At 38.2% G+C, this 19,617-nt stretch overlaps 1 protein-coding gene across 9 annotated transcripts in view; it reads left to right on the forward strand.

The window, feature by feature from the left end:
* The window catches only part of FRYL (FRY like transcription coactivator), a 244,633-nt gene that overhangs the window by 14,821 nt on the left and 210,195 nt on the right, over positions 1-19,617 (forward strand). Inside the window, exon 2 of one of the 9 annotated variants that reach the window (XM_027103006.1) lies at positions 12,874-13,076. The exons of the other annotated variants lie outside the window; for them this stretch is intronic. The gene's annotated coding sequence lies outside the window, so the exon portion shown is untranslated. The remainder of the gene's footprint in view (positions 1-12,873; positions 13,077-19,617) is intronic. 9 annotated transcript variants of the gene reach the window in all.

The raw sequence follows: 19,617 nt of genomic DNA on the forward strand, positions 1-19,617 counted from the left end.
TTTTTTTTTTTTTTGGCGGTACGCGGGCCTCTCACTACTGTGGCCTCCCCCGCTGCGGAGCACAAGGCTCCGGACGCGCAGGCTCGGCTCACGGGCCCAGCCGCTCCGCGGCACGCAGGATCCTCCCGACCGGGGCACGAACCCGCGTCCCCTGCATCGGCAGGCGGACTCCCAACCACTGCGCCACTAGGGAAGCCCAATCAATGAATTTTTTAAAAAATTTGACAAAGGTACCAAGATAATTCAATAGGGAAAGAACAGCTTTTTCAGCAGTGTTGAGGCATCTGGAGATCCCCGTGCAAAATGAATTTGAACCCTTTCCTCACACCATGCACAAAAATTAACTAAAAGTGGATCACAGATCTAAATAACAGCTAAAATTATAACATTCTTCAAAGAAAATATGAATAAATCTTAGTGACCTGGGTTAGGCAAAGCCTTCTTGGATATGACACTAAAAGCACAAGCAACAAAAGATAGGTAAATTGGGCTTCATCAAAATTAAAAACATTTGTGCCTCAAAGGATACCATCAAGAAAGTGAAAAGACAACCCACGAAATGGGAGAAAATATTTGCAAGTCTTGTATCTAGGATGTATAAAGAACTCTTAACAACTCAATAATAAAAAGGCAAATATCCTAATTAAAAATGATGAGTAAACTGAATTTTATGCTAAGTGAATTATCAATAAAAACTTAAAAAATGAGTCAAGTGGAATATGTTTAGCGATTTCTAGTCTTATGGGAATTAAAAATTGAAATCCTACTCTTTCACTGCTTTTCCTTTTGCCTTTTGCCCTCCCCTATTCTCTCAACTTCTATCAGCTGTACCTTTTATCCTTACAAGGTTGTAAACATTTACATTCTGTTCTGTAACCTTAATGAAATCTTTGGTGCTTTGTTTTTGTATCGGTCATACATCTTTTAATTACCATGCAAATACTAATTGCAGAATGGAGTAGTGAGTTTATGGTTACATTTCCTTCTCTCCACACCAGTGTCATGATCCCATGCCAATAGAAGGATGATGTTCCTAGTATCAAAGACGAATGGATTCTCTTTCCCTATAATCTGTCAATTGCTCAAAATCATGTCATATGTATATGTTTTCACACTTGAACCATTACTTCCTTGAATAGCTTTTTTGTTTTTCCTGATATATCATTTTGGTTGTTTTTGGCAGCATTTTACAGAATATCCACCCACAGGTGACATATCTGGTGGTTCTGACCTTTCTCTTATTGCCAGTGGCTGCTGTAACTCCAAGCATCTTTTTTTCACTTACTAAAAGGCAGGAGGAAGGGGATAGGATGAGTGCTTCTTCTTTTTTTTTTTTTTTTGGATCTTCCCCCTTTTAAAATATATTTTTGAAAAATTTTAAAACATAAAGTTGTGAGAATAGTAATATGAACTTTCACCTGGATTCATCAGTTACAAACATTTTGCTATATTTGCCTTTTCCTTTATCTTTTGCTTCTATAAATCTAGATCCAGTTATCCTTATTTTGGTGAATCTTTTGAGAGAAAGTTGCAGAGATCATGATTCTTTACCCTTAAATACTTCATCACATATCACATAAGGAAAGGTGTGATCATGGAACAATGATTAAATTCAGGAAATGTAATTGTCACAGGTTGAGATCTCTGGGGAGCAGATGCTGAGCCAGAATTAGGATTGTATTTACAAAAGTGAAAGAAGGAAGCAGGATTGGGCAGGTGGAGCTGTCAGATTGTGATGACACCCCGTGTGCCAGCACAAGGAGTGCCTCTGGAGTTAAGACTGTCCATTAGGGGAGTTCCATGTTGGGTAGAAATTGCTTGGCCTGTGACTTGCGTTTTTCATTTATGGGCTGGGAGCTGTCCAGAGACTATCGAGACCCTCTCTTGAAGGCTGAAGCTAACTCTGATGAAACTAACAGCTTAACCACACTCCTCACTCCTGGTAGTGAGTCTTTTGAATGTGAGTGGTAGATTTCCATGTCTACCACAACACAGTACTATTATCTAATATACAGTCCATGTTCAAATTCACCAGTTGCCCAGTAATGCTCTTTATGGCAAATCTTCTTTCCCACCATCAGATCTCTCTTCTTATCTTGGAGGAAAGTCTTTCAAGAAGCTCCCCAGATGACTTTCCTGTAAGTCTCATTGGCTTAAACTGAGTTGCTCGTTCACCTCTGTTGCTCAGGCCAGCTGCTGGCAAAGGAGAATGGGATTTCCAGGGCTTGTTTAGACCTGTAGTGATTTATCCCATGGGTCTGGGCAAGAGTCTGCCTTCCCTAATCCTGTGCTTCTCCCCTGTTACCTTAGAAAAAAGAAGAAAGAAGAAAAGAAAAAAAGATTGGATTCCTTTAGCAAGGAATAAGGAAGGAAAAGCTGTAGGTAGACAGCATTCTGCTGGAGCTTTCTGTTGCATATCTTTTTTTTTTTTTTTTTTCCTGTTAAGAAACACATGCATTCCTATCGTGAAACCAGCTTCTTAGTTATTCTGTTTTTGGAACAGAATCCATTCCTTTCTTCCTTTCATGGAGTTCACTAATTTTCTGTATTAACAGGATGAATTATAGTTTAGTCCTGCTGTACACCTGCCATTCTGGGATTTCTTTTGCATTTCACTCTTGGATCATTTCCGCTGTTTCCTGTGTTCTCACATCCACTTTACTGGTTTTCATTCTTGCTTGCTAAAGAATGCCTTCAAGTAATGTTCTTACATGTCTGAAACTGTCTTTATTCTGCCTTCTCGCTTGATTGATAATTTGGATGTAAAAATCTAGGTCAAAATTACTTAATTCTGGAAGTTTTCGAGACATTGCTCTGTCTTCTACAATTGAGAGTTTGATTTTAGTCAGATTCTTAATTGTTTTTTTCCTCAAATCATTTAGAATAATTTTTGCCTATGAAATGTCACAGGATTTGTCCAGGTGTCTCTTTCATGGAACAGAGGGTAGGTCACTTGTTTTTTATTCATTCATTATTCATTACCTGGCTTCCTGTTTTATTTTATACCTGTACTTTATTACTGACCTTCTTTTATTCTGGATGATGTTAACATCAGTGTGGATGGTTCATTCAAAGCCCTTGACAATACCTTTGACAGACACTGCACCTGTTAGTTATTCTTCTCTTTCTTAAGACTAGTTTTGTTCAGGTATTTAGGGTTCACCTGCTTCACGGGCTCCTCCCCAACCCAAAGGGGGCAGTTTGTAAAGCAGCCTAAAGTCAATAGTGTTAGTTTCATCCTCCTTGCCAGTGATTGGTTCAGGCATGGTGACGTATAAAGGAAGTCCTCTGGGAGTCTGGTTTCCTTCAATTTATGAAGGCACATCCCTTCTTTTGGATGTGGTCACGTGGGCTTATGATACATGGAGCTGCTGCAGCCATTTTGGGTCATTGAGAAGAAAGCAAGATGATGAATGACCCTCAACTCAAAAATTGTTTAAAATTGAATTCCTGATCTCCAGTGCTCCCCAACCCCAGTTTTTTTGCTTCATCTTTCCAGTTTCTCAGGCCAAAAAATCTTGCCGTTATCCCTAACTTTATTGTATGCACATAGAATATGGACATCCCACATCCTATTCATTAGAAGATCCTAAAAGCTCCCCCTTCAAATTATATTTGTAATCTTACTACTGTTTCCTATTGACACCACTACCATCCTGGTCCAAGTCACTGACATTTCTTGCCTGGATTAACCACAACAGAGCAGTGGCTACCCAGGGAATTTTCTTAGGGTTCAACAAGACAGATGTTTGGATTGCCATAGGTCACATTTGACATCAGATTTGCTTAAGAGGATATGGGACAGGAAACACAGACTACCAGCAGAGAAGAATCAGATACTCTCTTTGGTAGGAGTCCTTGTAGCTGTCTACAAAGAGAACAGCCGGAACCATTCTCTGTGCCTCTCCCCTCTTCCAAGTGAAGCTTAAGTAAGAGTGATGAGGCTCACATGATGGATATGTAACTAACTTTGCTTAGGAGCCCCATGTTCCACAAGAGCCATTATCTTGTGTAACTACCCATGAGCATAGCTTCCAGGATCCCTACAAGGTATGTGCCGAATTATAGGAGTCACCATAGTAAGGGAAGCCCACAGTTACAGCCACTCACCAGGTATTTATTGTTTCTCTCGGTCTGAAGCAACTTACCAATAGTCATTTTTACCATAAGCAACGTTGCCTGGTAACACAGCTGACATTCTGCCTGTATGGTTTCCAGGGGAACAGAGCTAGAAGATGAACAGAATCCAAGAGCAATTTCTCAGGCTCAAAGACAAGGGTTTTGCTAACACTTCAGTCACAAATAGCCTCGTAGTGGCATCAGTGCTTCTCCACTGTACTCTGTTCTCAGCACAGTAGCCAGAACAATCCTTCTAAATGTATGACAGTCACGTTACTCTTCTGCAAACCGTGCAGTGGCTCCCCAGAGCACTACAGGCCTTACCTGAGTTGGTCCCTCGTTACCTCTCTAATCCTTTTTTCCTATTACTCTTTCCCTTACTCATCTGCTCTAATCATCCTTGTTCTTGCTCTAATGTACCAGCCATGTTCCCGCCTTAGGGCCTTTGTGATTGCTCTTCCTGTGGCTGGAATGTGCTTACTCCTGATAGCTACCTGGCTGAGTTTTCAGATCTTTGTTTAAATGTCACCTTTTTAATGAGATGTACTCTGACTATTTAAAAATTGCAACGCCTGCCACCTCTGGCACTTGCCAGTCTGTGATTCTTCTCTACTTTTTCTTTTTCCTTTCTTCCCCCCATAGCTTCTCTCATCTTTTTATGCCTCATAATTTACTTATTATTTCTGTTGTCTATTGTCTTCCCTTGTTAGCATGTAAGCTCTAAGAAGGGCAGGATTCTTCTCTTTTGTTCATTGATGTATCTCAACTGCCTAGGCCGGTGCCTGACACATGGTTGAAGCTTAGTAGGTTTAAGTGCGCACACAATTACAGAGGGCTTATTGTACGCTGAGCATTTGACATATATTCATTTACTCTTCATGAAACCCTCTTGAAATAGGTACTTTTATTATCCCTTTTAAAAATAAGCGTGGAAACAGAGGTTAAGAGACTTGTTCATGCTGCTTAGCTCATAAGTGAGTCCTTGCAAGCTGGCTCTGGAGCCTGTGTTCTTAACTGTATGCAGTTAAGCATCTTTCTGCATATATTTTTTTAAGCCTGATTTTAGATTATATCTTTTTGGCAAATTCCCCTTTATTAACGTAGAGGTTATGGCCATTTTAATGTCTTGATGCGTGTAGCCCAATTATTTTGCAGGATCCCATTAACCATATGTGAATGTATCCTTTAAAAAAATGATTATTGGGGTGATTTAATTGACTTCCGATCGTCCTCTTTCATATACTAATGAACTCTTACGGTGTTCCCTAGTACTTCCCTAAATACTTGGGTGACAATAAATTATTTTCCTTTTATGTTCTTGGAAGGGGGAACAGATACAGGATGGAGGTCAGAGAGGGTTTCATGATTAATTATAGTAGGAGCCTCAGTGTTAATTAGTGGGTGAATGTCTTGGTTTAACTGATACCTAAAAACTTGCCATTCTCAATCTTGTCTGAATGATGGCCCCCTTTAAGAATCTAATGAAAGCTATGGACCTCTTACATGAAAAATGCCTATAAACACACGCCTCAAAAATTTTATACAACTTATTGTATTGTAAATTGATTTCCATCACAGGCCATATAAAACCAGTCTCTGCAAAGATTTCCATAAAGTCGAGTTTTTGTTTTTGTGTAAAATTATATGCCACACCCAAGAATAAAATCCAAATATTTGCTTAAAAATTGAGCTTTTTATTTTCAAAAGTTAATTTTAATGGGAAGACTGGTTTATAATAAGTCAAAATTGTGGCATTGTCTTTGATATAGCAATACATACGTCATTTTAAAATTTTCAAACTATTTTTGTTTTAATGTCAACCAAAGCAGAAAACATAATTTTTAAGATTTGTAGAAATAAATGGAATTAGAGTCAGATCACATAAGACAAGGTTTTCTTTTTTTTATTTAAAAAAAAAGCCTTTTTAGTAGACTTTATTTTTTACTTTTTATAAATTTATTTATTTATGGCTGCATTGGGTCTTTGTTGCTGCGCACAGGCTTTTTCTAGTTGTGGCGAGTGGGGGCTACTCTTCGTTGCGGTGCGCGGGCTTCTCATTGCGGTGGCTTCTCTTATTGTGGAGCACAGGCTTTAGGTTCGCGGGCTTCAGTAGTTGTGGCTCGTGGGCTCTAGAGCGCAGGCTCAGTAGTTGTGGCGCATGGGCTTAGTTGCTCCACTGCACGTGGGATCTTCCCGGACCAGGGCTTGAACCCGTGTCCCCTGTATCGGCAGGCGGATTCTTAACCACTGCACCACCAGGGAAGTCCCTGTAGACTTTATTTTTTATAAAGACTTTTTTTCAGAGAGCAGTTTTAGGTTCACAGCCAAATTGAGAGGAAAGTACAGAGATTTCCCATAGAGCCCTTCTCCCATTCATGCATAGCTTCTCATGTTAACAACATCCCCCATCAAGGTGGTGTATTTGTTACCACTGATGAGTCTATACTGACACATCATAATCACCTAAAGTCCATAGTTTACATTATGGCTCACTTTTGGTATTGTACATTGTAGGGTTTGGACACATGTGTAATGACATATATCCACCATTATAGTATCACACAGAGTATTTTCCCTGCCCTAAAAATCCTCTGTGCTCTGCCTAATCATCCTCCCACCCCTCCCTGGCAACCACTGATTTTTTTTTTTTTTTTTTACTGTCACCATAGTTTGTCTTTTCCAGAATGTCAGTATGTACAATATGTAGCTTTTTCAGATTGGCTTCCTTCACTTTAGCATTATGCATTTAACATATCTTCATGTCCTCTCATGGCTTGATAGTTCATTTCTTTTTAGTGCTGAATAATATTCCACTGTTTGGATGTACCACAGTTTATCCATTCACCTACTGGAGGACATCTTGGTTGGCAATTATGAATAAAGCTGCTGTAAACATCCATGTGCAGGTTTTTGCATGGACATGGTTTCAACTTGGGTGAATACCAAAAAGCACCAGCTGCTGAGTCGTAAGGTAAAAAGTATGTTTAGTTTTGTAAGAAACTGCCAACTGTTTTCCAAAGTGACTGTGTCGCTTTGCATTTTTACCAGCAGTGTATCAGAGTTCTTGTTCCTCTACATCCTCTCCAGCAGTTGGTATCGTCATTGTTCTGGAATTGGCCATTCTAATAGGTGTGCAGTGGTATCTCACTGTTGTTTAAATTTGCATTTCCCTGATGATATATGCTGTGGAACATCTTTTCTATGCTTATTTGCTATCTGAATATCTTTTCTGGTGAGATGTCTGTTAAGGTCTTTGGCCCATTTTTTAAAAAATTTTTTTAAATTTTTATTAGAGTATAGTTGATTTACAATGTTGCATTAGTTTCTGCTGTACAGCAAAGTATGTCAGTTATACATATACATATATCCACTCTTTTTTAGATTCTTTTTCCATATAGGTCATTACAGAGTATTGAGAAGAGTTCCCTGTGCTATGCAGTGGGTCCTTATTAGTTATCTATTTTATATGTGGTAGTGTGTAGATGTCAATCCCAATCTCCCAATCTATCCCCCACCCGACACACCCCCACTTTCCCCCCTGGTAACCATAAGTTTGCTTTCTATACCTGTGACTTAGCACTTTTCTCTGTATGGGAAGATGCTAGAGTCTGGGCTCATTGAAATCATTCCTTTGATATGCACCTTAGCTGTCTAGGGCCAGTATCCTGTTCTTTCCCATCCTGAGTCCCCTTAGGGTGCACTGTTGGGAGTTGGATAATTTTTATTTTTATTTTATTTATTTTTTAATTTTTAAAATTTATTTTATTTATTTTTGGCTGAGTTGGGTCTTCATTGCTGCATGCGGGCTTTTCTTTAGTTGCAGTGAGCGGGGGCTACTCTTCGTTGTGGTGCGCGGGCTTCTCATTGCAGTGACTTCTCTTGTTGTGGAAAACAGGCTCTAGGCACGTGGGCTTCAGTAGTTGTAGCTTGTGGGCTCTAGAGCGCAGGCTCAGTAGTTGTGGCGCACGGGCTTAGTTGCTCTACGGCATGTGGGATCTTCCTGGGCCAGGGCTAGGACCTGTGTCCCCTGCATTGGCAGGAGGATTCTTAACCACTGTGCCACCAGGGAAACCTGGGAGTTGGTCCATTTTTAAATCCGGTTCTTTTCTTTTTGTTGAGTTTTAAGAGTTCTTTGTATGTTTTTTTTTTTAAACAACCCTTTATTAGACGTGTGTTTTGCAAATATCAATATTTTCTCCCAGTCTGTAGCTTGTCTTCTTATTCTCTTGATACTGTCTTTTGCAGAGCAGAAGTTTTTAATTTGAATGAAGTCCAGCTTATCAATATCCTTATTAGTTCTGTCATGGATTGTGCTTATGGTGTTATATCTAAAACATCATTGCCATACTCAAGGTCATCTGTGTTTGTACTAATGTTATCTATTAAGAGTTTTATAGTTTTACATTTTAAATTTAGGTTTATGATACCTTTTAAGTTAATTTTTGTAAAGGGCCTGGTGCTTTCTATTTTGGAATGTTATTAGTTACTGATTCAATTTCTTTAATAGATACAGGCCTAGTTAGATTGCCTGTTTCTTCTTGTGTGAGTTTTTGAAGTTTTCTTTGCGTGTCTTTCAAAGAATTGGTCCATTTCATCTAGGTTATCAAATTGGTGGACATAGAGTTGTTCATAGTATTTCTTCATTCTTTTAAATATTCATGGGATGTGTAGTGATGTCTGTTTTTTATATCTGATATTAGTAATTTGTCTTTTCATTTTTTTCCTTAGTTAGCCTGGCTAGACGTTTATGGATTTTACTGATTTTTTTTCAAAGAACCAACTTTCGGTTTCATTGATTTTTCTCTATTAATTTCATGTTTTTCGTTTCATTGATTTCTGCCCTAATTATTATTATTGCTTTTCTTCTCTTTACTTTGCATTTAGTTGCTCTTTCTAGTTTTTAAAAATGGAGGCTTAGTTTATTGATTTTCAGATCTCCTTTTCTAATATATGCATTCAGTGCTATAAATTCCCCTCTAAGGATTTTTATTTTTTTTTGCTGTATCCCACAAATTTTGTTTTCATTTTCATTCAGTCAGAATATTCAAAAATTTTTTCTTGAGATTTCTTCTTTGACCCCTGTGTTATTTAGAAGTGTTGTTTAATCCATGTGTTTCGAGATTTTTCTATCTTTCTGTCATTGATTTTGAGCTTAATTTCATTGTGGTCTGAGAGTAGATGCTGTGTGATTTCTGTTCCTTTAAATTTGTTTGGTGAATGTTCTGTGTGAGCTTGAAAAGAATGTGTATTCTGATGTTGCTGAAGTAGTCTATAGGGGTCAATTATAACCAGTTGGTTGATGGTGTTGTTGAGTTCAACTACGTCGTTATTGGTTTTCTGACTGCTATACCAGTCCATTTCTTACAGAGGGGTGTTGAAGTCCCCAACTATAATAGTGGATTCATCTATTTCTCCTTGTATTTATTTCTATCAGTTTTTGCTTCACGTACTTTGTTCTCTTGTTTGGTAGATACATGTTGAGGATTGTTATGTCTTCTAGGAGAACTGACCTCTTTATCATTCTCTAATGCCCCCCCCCCTTTTTTTTTTTTCGGTACACGGGCCTCTCGCTGTTGTGGCCTCTCCCGTTGCGGAGCACAGGCTCCGGATGCCCAGGCTCAGCGGCCATGGCTCACAGGCCCAGCCGCTCTACGGCGTGGGATCTTCCCGGACCGGGGCACGAACCTGTGTCCCCTGCATTGGCAGGCGGACTCTCAACCACTGCGCCACCAGGGAAGCCCTCTAATGCCCCTCTTTATCCCTCATAAATTTCTTTCCTTTTAAGTCTGCTCTGTATGAAATGAGAATGGCTACTCTGTCTTTCCTTTTATTAGTGTTAGCATGGTATATCTTTTTCCATCCATTTACTTTTAATCTTTGTGTCTGTTTATTTAAAGTGGGTTTCTGGTGGGTCTTGGTTTTTGATCCACTTTGACAATCTCTGTCTTTTAATTGATTTATTTAGACCAGTGATGTTCAAAGTGATTATTGATACAATTGGATTAATTTCTATCATATTTGTTTTGTTTGTTGCCCTTGTTCTTTGTTTCTTTTCTTTTCTTTTTTATTTCCTTCTAGTCTTTTTCTGCCTTTTATGGTTTTGAGTATTTCATCTAATTTTGTTTTGTCTCCTTTGTTAGCATATCAATTATACTACTTTTTAAACTGTTTTTAGTCATTGTCCTGTAGTTTCCAATATATATTTACAACTAATTCAAGTCCACTTTCAAATAATACTATACTGTTTCATGAGTAGAGTGAGTACCTTATAGTAAAATAATTCTAATTCTTCCCTCCCTTCCCTTCTATTAGTGCTGTCCTTCATTTCACTTATAGGCATACATAATTGAATTCATTGTTGCTATTATTATTTTGAACAAATTGTTGTCTATTAGATCAATTAAGACTAAAAATTGTAGAAGTTTGTATTTTACATTCTTATTCTTTCTTCGATGCTCTTCCTTTCTTTATGTAGATCTGATTTTCTGACCTATATCATTTTCCTTCTCTCTAAAGAACTTTTTTAAACATATTTTGCAAGGCAGGTCTATTGGCAACAAACTCTCTGAACTTTTGTTTGAGAAAGTCTTTATTCTCTTTCACTTTGGAAGGATAACTTTGCAGGGTACAGAATTCTCGGTTTGTTTGTTTGTTTTTATCAACATTTGAAGTATTTCACTCCTCTCTCTTCTTGTTTGCATGAGGTGGGTGTAATTCTTATCTTTGTTCCTCTACAGGTAAGATTTAGTTTTTTTTCTCCTCTGGCCTCTTCCAGGATTTTTTAATTTATCTTTGATTTTGAACAGGATATCCTGGGTATGTGTTTTTGTTTGTTTGTTTGGTATTTATCCTGCTTGTTATTTTCCGACCTTCCTGGATGTGTGGTTTTGGTATCTGATATTAGTTTGGGGAAATTCTCAGTCATTATTGTTTCAATTATTCTGTTTCTTTCTTTCTTCTCCTATTCTTATTACATGTATGTTAGATCTTTTGTTGTTGTCCCACAGTTCTTGGATATTCTATTTTTTTTTTCAGTCTTTTTTCTTTTTTGCTCTTCAGTGTTCTCTTTCTTTTCAGGTTTCTATTGATATAGCCTCAAGCTCAGATATTCTTTCTTTAGCCCATCAATGTCTCTCTTTATTTCAGTTACAGTGTTTTGGATCACTGCTGTTTCTTTTTGACTCTTAGAATTTCCTTCTCTCTGCTTACATTGCCCATCTTTTCTTGCATGCTTTCTTTCTACTTTATCCATTAGATACCATATTAATCATGGTTGTTTTGAATTCCCAGACTGGTAACTCCAACATCCTGCCATATCTGAGTTTGGTTATGATGCTTGCCCTGTCTCTTCAAACTGTTTTTGTTTTGTTTTTTCCTTTAGCATGCCTTGTAATATTTTCTTGGTAGTTGGACATGGACTTACAGTATCAAGTGTAAGAGACTGATTTAAGTAGGCTCTCAGTAATGTGGTGGTAAGGTGTGTGTTGGGGGGTCAGCCTATGCCTCCAGACTGTGGATTTCACAAGTGCTTCTCAGTTTTCTTCCCTACCTTAGGTGGTACAGGGTGGCCAGAGGGAGCTGGGGTTGGGTATTTCCCTTCTCCTAGCTCAGTTAGGCTCTGGTTAAAGAGTTTCTTAATTTCTCCTGCGGGCAGACTTTGTTAAGAAGAACAGAATGCTTTGGAGTATTTCAAAATATTTTTCCCCTCCCCCTGCCAGAAACTTGAGGGGATTTTTCTTTGATATTCATTATGAGAACCAGGTGGAGCTATTGGAGATAAAACTCACAAGTATGGGCTTCCCCCTATTATTGGTCCCCTTGGAGTTTTTTTTTTTTTGGTGGTACGCGGGCCTCTCACTCTTGTGGCCTCTCCCGTTGCGGAGCACAGGCTCGGGACACGCAGGCTCAGCGGCCATGGCTCACGGGCCCAGCCACTCCGCGGCATGTGGGATCTTCCCGGACCGGGGCACGAACCCGTGTCCCCTGCATCGGCAGGCGGACTCTCAACCACTACGCCACCAGGGAAGCCCCCTCTTGGAGTTTTTAACTCTGAGTTGTCCATACTGAGCCTCTAGCAGTTTGTCAGTTAAAGTTCAGGTTTTCTTACCCTGGCACTGGTTCCCATGGAAGCTTCTGCTCATGGGTTTCTGTTCCCGTAAGTTGTGATTCTCTGCACCTGCCTGTCTCCAGTTTTGGGAGTAGGGGTATGCCCTATGACCTCACTCCTCTTATGAATCTTAAAAGAGCTGTTGCTTTTTCAATATGTTTATCGTTTTACTTTTTTAAGACGGAGTGGTGACTTCTAAGTGTCTTTTCGTGCAGGAATGAAAACCGGAAGTCTCTCCTCACTTTTTCTATTACCATACAGTTTCCTTTCCTGGAGGCAACCAGTATTACCAGCTTCTTGTGCATCCTTCCAGAGCTAGCCTACTATTCTTAAAATTTTTTAAATTAAGGTGAAATTATTGGTTTTTGAGGGAATATTCCATTAAAATCTTCTGTTTCTATGGTTATAAACCATTTCTCATTATGCTGTCATGTTTGTATGTTTTTCTATCTCTGAAACATCTTTCCCCTTGTCTGATTTTCTGGATTTGCCGAATTTTAATTAATTTTATTGGAATTTTAAAATAATCAAGTTAGTTTATGCTGCAGTGAAAACAATCCTCAAATTGTTAGTGCTTAAAATGCAAAAATTTATTTCTTATTCATGTCAAGTTCATGCCTTTTAGGCAAGTTGTGTTCTGCCTACAGGTTTGGCAATGCACTTCCATATCAACACCTGCCTCCATAATTACAGAGACAGTGGGAAAGAGGTACAGAGCCCAGTGCCAACAGTTAAATGCTTCCATTGGAAGTTTATATATCAATTCTACTCACATTTCATTGGCCAACACAAATCACATGACCATGCCTGACTTCAGGAGAGAGAAGGAAAGCCTAGAAGGAGAGGGAAAGTGAGTAATATTGTTAATATCCTCTATATCTTTATTATTATTATCATTTTTTACTGGTTGATTTGTTGTTTTTTGAGAGGAGTCTCCTCAAGTCCCTAAGCCTGGTTGTAGACATTCCTTTGGTAAGCCTGACTACCACTGTATCCCCCCAAGAGAGTGAATATCTTAGAAAAGGAAATGGTTTCACGTCTCACACCTTTGTTTAGAATTCTGCCAAGATCATTATCCTTGGAATTCAGAACATTTTGATGAATCTTGTATTTCCAGTTCTTTTAACACTGGTGATTTTTTTTTTTTGTATACATGCTATTCTGTGTTGATAAATAGTACAGGCTCCGTCACAGCCTGGCATGAGATTTTATTCTGTCTTATCCTGCTCTTAAAGGATAGTCAGAGTCTGTTGAAAATTGCAGTTAGTATTTAGCCCAGTGAATTTGATGGAGGGGGGGATTGAGCATTATCTTCTGGGGTGCGCCTCGGTGGAGTAGACTTGTAAGCCCGCTCTCGAGCACAGCAATAATGGCTGATGTCAGGGTAGATTACTTCTCCTTTCCCATTGTTCTTACCTTAGAATACCTTTGTGGGAGCTTAGAATTTCAGGGGTGGGGTGATACCCCTTTTTAATTTCTAATGTTGCTAGAGTTTTCCCTTTTGTGTTGATTATCTCAGGGGCTATTTGAACAGGCAGCTGACCTTGTTAAATATGTATTCCTAGGTTATCCTGTAAGTATTATTCCTCCTTTTAAGCTAATTGTTTTGATGCAGGTTGATTCAGGTCTTTAACAAGAAGAAAAGAAACAGTTTAAAACCTGTTATTTTCTGGAAACATTAGGTTACATCTCAAAATGTATGTAAGGTAGAGTATGCAAATATACTGGATTTATGTACTGAAGACAAGTTGTTTACCTCTTCCTCTGTCATTCTGTGCTACTCTTATCTCCTCTAAAGGCTGTAAAATGGAACCTTATGAAGCAGTTAATATTCATTTTGTTTAATAAAATGTTTGAAAGTCTATATATTGGTTTATTTTTTTACAGTGCATATCATGTATTACCTTTGACATCATTTATTTAATCAACAAATGCTTATTGTGTACCTGTGAGCTAGGAGATGGTGCTAGGGATTATAAATGTAAACAAGACAGTCTCTGCCCTTCTGGAGCTTGTTTTTAGTCATGTAGGCAAAGATTAAACAAATATTGGATGATAAACTCTGTGATGAAAAACTAAGTTTGTCTAGAGTGTGATAGGTTTTGGTTATTTCAGATTAGCATGGTGGGGAAGGCCTCTTCGTGGGAGCATTTGCAGTCATCTGGGAGCAAAGGAAGGAAGGGAGGGGGCAAGTCATACTCAAGGGAAAGACCTTTCCAGGCAGAGGAGTTAGCAAGTGCATAGGCCCTGATGTGGGAATAAGCTTCTTCAACTTGAAGAGTAGCAGGAAAGCTGGTGTAGCTAGAATAGAGGAAAGGAAATGTTAGGGAGACCATGGGATATTTTTCTGCATTTGATGGGAAACCAGTGGAGGATTTTTGGGCGCAAGTGAATAAATTTATATTCTAAAAAGATCACTCTGGTGACTGTGTAGAATTAAGGGGTGAGTAGATGCAGCAGCAGCAGCTAAGAGGCGACATGAATTGTTTGGGCCACAGATGATGACGGCTCTGACTAGGTGGTAAGCAGTGGATGGGAGAGAAGTGGCCAGATTTAAGGTATACAGTATTTTGAAAGCAGGGTTGACAGACTTGCTGATGGATTAGATACGAGGGTGTGAGGTAAAGAAAGGAATAAAAGTGACTGCCAGATTTCTGGCCTGAGCATCTAGAAGAATTGTGGTGTTATTTACTGAAGTGAAGTGCTGGGAGTAGGCAGAGATTTAGGGGGCTGTATTAAGAGTTGTGTTTGACATCTCGTTAGATGTGCAGACAGGTATTTGAATTTGCAAGGTTAGTGCTCAGTAGAGAGAGGTCTGGGCTAGAGATACCATCTATATGCTAACAAATTCCAGATTCGAATTTAAGGCCTTTAGCCTGGATAAGGTCCAGAGGTAAATGTCAGTGGAGAAAAGGAGCAAGGACTGGCCCTGGGCTCTCCAACATGTTGAGTTGGAGAAGAAGCAGAGGAAAAGCAGCTCTTGAGGAAAAGGAAGAAAACCAGGAGAGTGTGGCATCTTGCCATCCAAGTGAAGAAAGTGTTTCAAAAAGGCAGGAGAGGAATGCTGCCGTGGAGTCAACTAAGATGAGGACTGATTATTGATCTTTGGATTTCATGAGGTGTGGAGGTCATCAGTGACACTGGCCAGCGGCCCTGGGGGTAGAAGAGAGGAGAGAATGAGATGCAGAAGGGGAGCTAGTGAAATACTGAATAGAGACAGTTGTCTGGAGGACTTTTATTGTAAAGGGGAGTAGAGAAACAGGGCAGTCAAGACAGGGCTTTTGCGGTGGAGGAGGGAGGAGGGCTCCCCCCTTTTATTCTCTTAAAGGTGAGTGATCATTATGGTATGTTTGTATGCTAATGGACATGATCCCTTAGGAATGGAGAAAAAAGATGTGAGATTTTTGTCACCTTGACGTTGATGTTCTCCTTTTTTTTTTAGTAAGAGGTGGTTGAGGTTAGGTTGGAAGTTTTCTCTACCCCACCCTCTTCAGGGAGCCTTTGTGATTTTCTTTTGTTTTCCTCTTTTTGGCTTGCTTAGTCTTATTGTGTATCTTGATAGATTTTTATCTTTCACATTTCTGGTAAATGGTGATTATTAGGAAGTTGAACCAATTGTGTATTAAAAAAAATGGGAAAGACATTTAACAGGGAATGTGTTTCCCAAGGCCCATTGTTTACCACAAAAAGGAAACCGCTGACTTCTTGTTATATCAGTAAAGATAAAATTATTTTGTGAATACAGGACTCCTTTTGTGAGTAACGTTTTTCATACTGTGATCAAAAGAAATTATTATATGAAAACAGTAAGCTAATTGGACTTTTGTTACAAATGGGAATTTACTTAGTGGGAGCCCTTAACATTTTTTGATTTCTCTTCAGAACATTTAAAATTCTTCTAATGGTGGAGATAGTTGTCATTTAAATTATGAAAAAATATAGTTTAACAAATTTAAAAGTTAGGTATCTAGTTCTTAATTTCTTGAAATGTAATAACAAGTTTTAACTAATTTTAAGGGAGAAAATGTAGCAATACAGTGTGGTGGGAATATTTTTCACTCTGAAGCAGAAGAAGGAAGTCCACAGTACTGTAAATATAGCTAATATTATAGTGAGAATATATTCAAGGGGTAAGTAGAACATCCATCACAAACTAGTGTCTCCCCTCCCATTAAAAATTCATGCTTGGTAGAAAATTCCTCAGGTGAAGTTTGATTTAAAACAAGAAAATTCATAGAAGATGAGGATGTTGTAATAATAGATTTTGGTTTACTGGAGACTGGCCTTCTTGAACCCTTGGACTTTTCAGTTGGAATTTTATCCCCTACTTCTGTCCTCTAGTGCCCCCTACCTCCCATACCTGCTCCAAAAAAAAAAAAAGTATATATATCTTTGGCAGTAATAAAGTCTCCCAACTTCTGAGTATCTAAGAAGTGTACCTATGAAAAAAAAAAAAGAAGTGTACCTATGGACAAGCATCTCAGAAAGCTAGAGATTATAAAATGTTCAGATTCCAAGCCATGTTGTATTATAGATACAACTTTGTTGCATAAATGTGATTCTCAACTTTTTTTTTTGCCTACATATAATTTGCACATAAGGAAATAAATGTATGTACATATGTATGAATGTCAGATAGTGATAAATTCTATGATGAAAACAAAATGGAAATAGGGCAGCGGCATGGGAGGTCCTCTGAATCTCCTTTTTCTCATTTACCAACTGGGAATAATAATAACCTACCTCTTTAGAGTTGTGTGGTCTTAATTTTGTGTGAAATGCACCTGGTTTGATACCTGGTATCATACCAGGTAATTGGGTACATGTTATTCTACTTTTCCTTTCTTTCTGTAATTTGAGTCATCCAAGTCTGCAGTTTAGTGCCATATAATACGGTGTGTGTTAAAACCATGAGTTTAAACTAGAGTATGTTTAAACCATGTCCTTCGTGTGGTTTTGAAGTTCTTGCTGAAAAAGTAAATAACACAAACAAACCTTGAAGGGGCCTCATGTTTAGTGAAATAAGCTAGTCACGAAAGGACAAATACTGTATGATTCCACTTAAATAAGGTACCTAGAGTAGTCAAACTCATAGAAACAGAAGGCATAATGCTTGTTGCCAGCGCCTGGGAGGAGGGGGCGGAAGAGGAGTTATTGTCTAGTAAGTGCAGAGTTTCAGTTTTGCAAGATGAAAAGAGTTCTGGAGACGGATGGTGGTGGTGTTTGTGCAACTATGTGAATGTACTTAGTGCCACTGAGCTGTACACTTAAAAATGGTTAAGATGGTAAATTATATGTTATGTGTATTTTACACAGTTTTAAAAAAAAGTGAATCATAAAACTACTCTATTTTGGTAAGGCTTGCCCTCCTATTTTTGGTAGATGTTAGTGAATTAAGTTGTTTTTCTCTTCCCATTTTAATAAGATATAATTGACATGCAGCACTGTATAAGTTTAGGGTGTGTGGCATAATATATCGTGAAGTGATTATAAATCAAGTTGTTCTTGACTAAATCTGAAATAGTGGGTTTGCTGTTCTTATATCATAAATCTGTGTGAGATTCCCAGAAACTGAACACTATTGATTATCAGAAGTTTTCATCATCTTAACTTCCAGAGGTGTCAGATCTTAAACTGTTGCTTTGAGAGCAAAGAGTATAGTATAGTATAGAAAAGACTTTTTTGTTTTGTTTTGCTTTGTCTCGCATGTCAATTTAAAAAATATTTGTTGAGTCCTCATTATGTTGAATGAACAACAGTAACAACGTTTGTTGAGTGCTATCTGCTGGCTATTGTTCTAAGTTTATGCTTAATAATACTTATAATACTTCTAACATTTTATAATCCTTATAAAAAGTCTTACAGTTGAGAAACCCAAGGCTCTGATTTAAAAAGTGATTTTCTACTTTAAAAATGATTTTAGAGGAATTTAATGCATAGAAACAAAGGGAGGGCATTCCACATGGAAGAAAGATCTGGGCGTAGGAAGGAATGGGACATGTCTGCATAGAGCAGAGTTCAGCCTGACTAGTCTAGAGAACATTAGGGAAATGGGCTAACTGTTTATTCTCTTCCATCAGGACCTTGACTCTGAGGCTAAGGAATTTCTGTACTTTATTCTATAGGCATTGGGACTGTCACTGAATTACCAAGGCGCAGGGAGTTTTGTGATCAGAGTTTTGCATTTGTAATATGCACTTGGCAGCAATATCTGAGATGCATCAGAGTAGTGAGAGAGGGGAGGTCAGAGACCACTTAGAATTTTTTTGATGGAAGAGTATTTTAGTATTGCAGCAGTTGGGGTCAGAGTGTAAATGACTGACTTGATGAGTTGAGAAAGTAGAGGCCCAAATGTGTAGTAAGAGGAAATAAAGAGAAGTCTATGGTGCATGAGCGTAAGTAAGATTTTTTTCTTCCTTAATGGTCATCTGAATGTACAGGTCAGATGTAAGTTTGGCTTTGAAAAGGGAGGATTTGGAGGGTCCAAGAGGACAGGAAGAGGGACTTTAGCAGCCTTGAACTGAACTTGAAGAGTTTACATTGGGCATCTTCTTTCAGTTTAAGAGATGAGGGTATACAGTAGAGAGTACAGGGCTATGGTGGGCCTGGGAACTTGAAGGATAGAAAAATTTCAACCTCACTAAAAGACAACTCAGTAGGGTCAACCATCAGTCTTTAGAGTGTGAGATAGAATAATAGTAGTATACTTCTGTTAGTCTTTTATACGAATAATTTACATGGAGTAGAATCTCTCTTATACAATATTGATTGTACAATCACCAGTAGTTAGAATGGTTAAATAAAAAATTTGTTTGAAATGAAGAATAATAGGAAGGATATATGCCTTAAATATTTTATAGTTGATAAGTGTATAAATGCTCGTACATCATCAATCTTTTGATGTATAGCTGAGACGTTTTCTTTAGGATATTTTTAAAGTAACTTGCCTTTTTCAAATCGTACAGCTTAATTTTCAGAGACAAAGCATTTTCTTTTTGCACTCATGTTTTCGATATAATATTTAACTAAATTATATAATTATAGTAAATACAACAGGCATAAAAAGATTTTGGAACAAATATAAGATAATTTGCTCTTGGTAGGCATGCGACTCAATTGTCGGGAGAAAAATGAGATGGTGTACCAGAGAGGACTCCCCATTTCCCCCCAAAAGGAAATTGAAACTTGAGAGTTATGGTTTGTCCATGGTTTTAGGATTGGCAAGAGTCTGGTTTTATCTTGAATCTAACGTTTGTCCTATTATGTAGTGTTGCAAGGTGATAAGGAATAATATGTGAAATACTGGTTAGTGGTGAAGTTATAGACTATATATTTTTTTTAATACAGTAGATTTATTGAGATATAATTCACATACCATGCAAGTCACCAAT

Source organism: Aethalodelphis obliquidens, unplaced genomic scaffold (assembly GCF_003676395.1).
Source record: "Aethalodelphis obliquidens isolate GAN/ISIS:26980383/991018 unplaced genomic scaffold, ASM367639v1 scaffold6, whole genome shotgun sequence".
Lineage (NCBI taxonomy): Eukaryota > Metazoa > Chordata > Mammalia > Artiodactyla > Delphinidae > Aethalodelphis > Aethalodelphis obliquidens.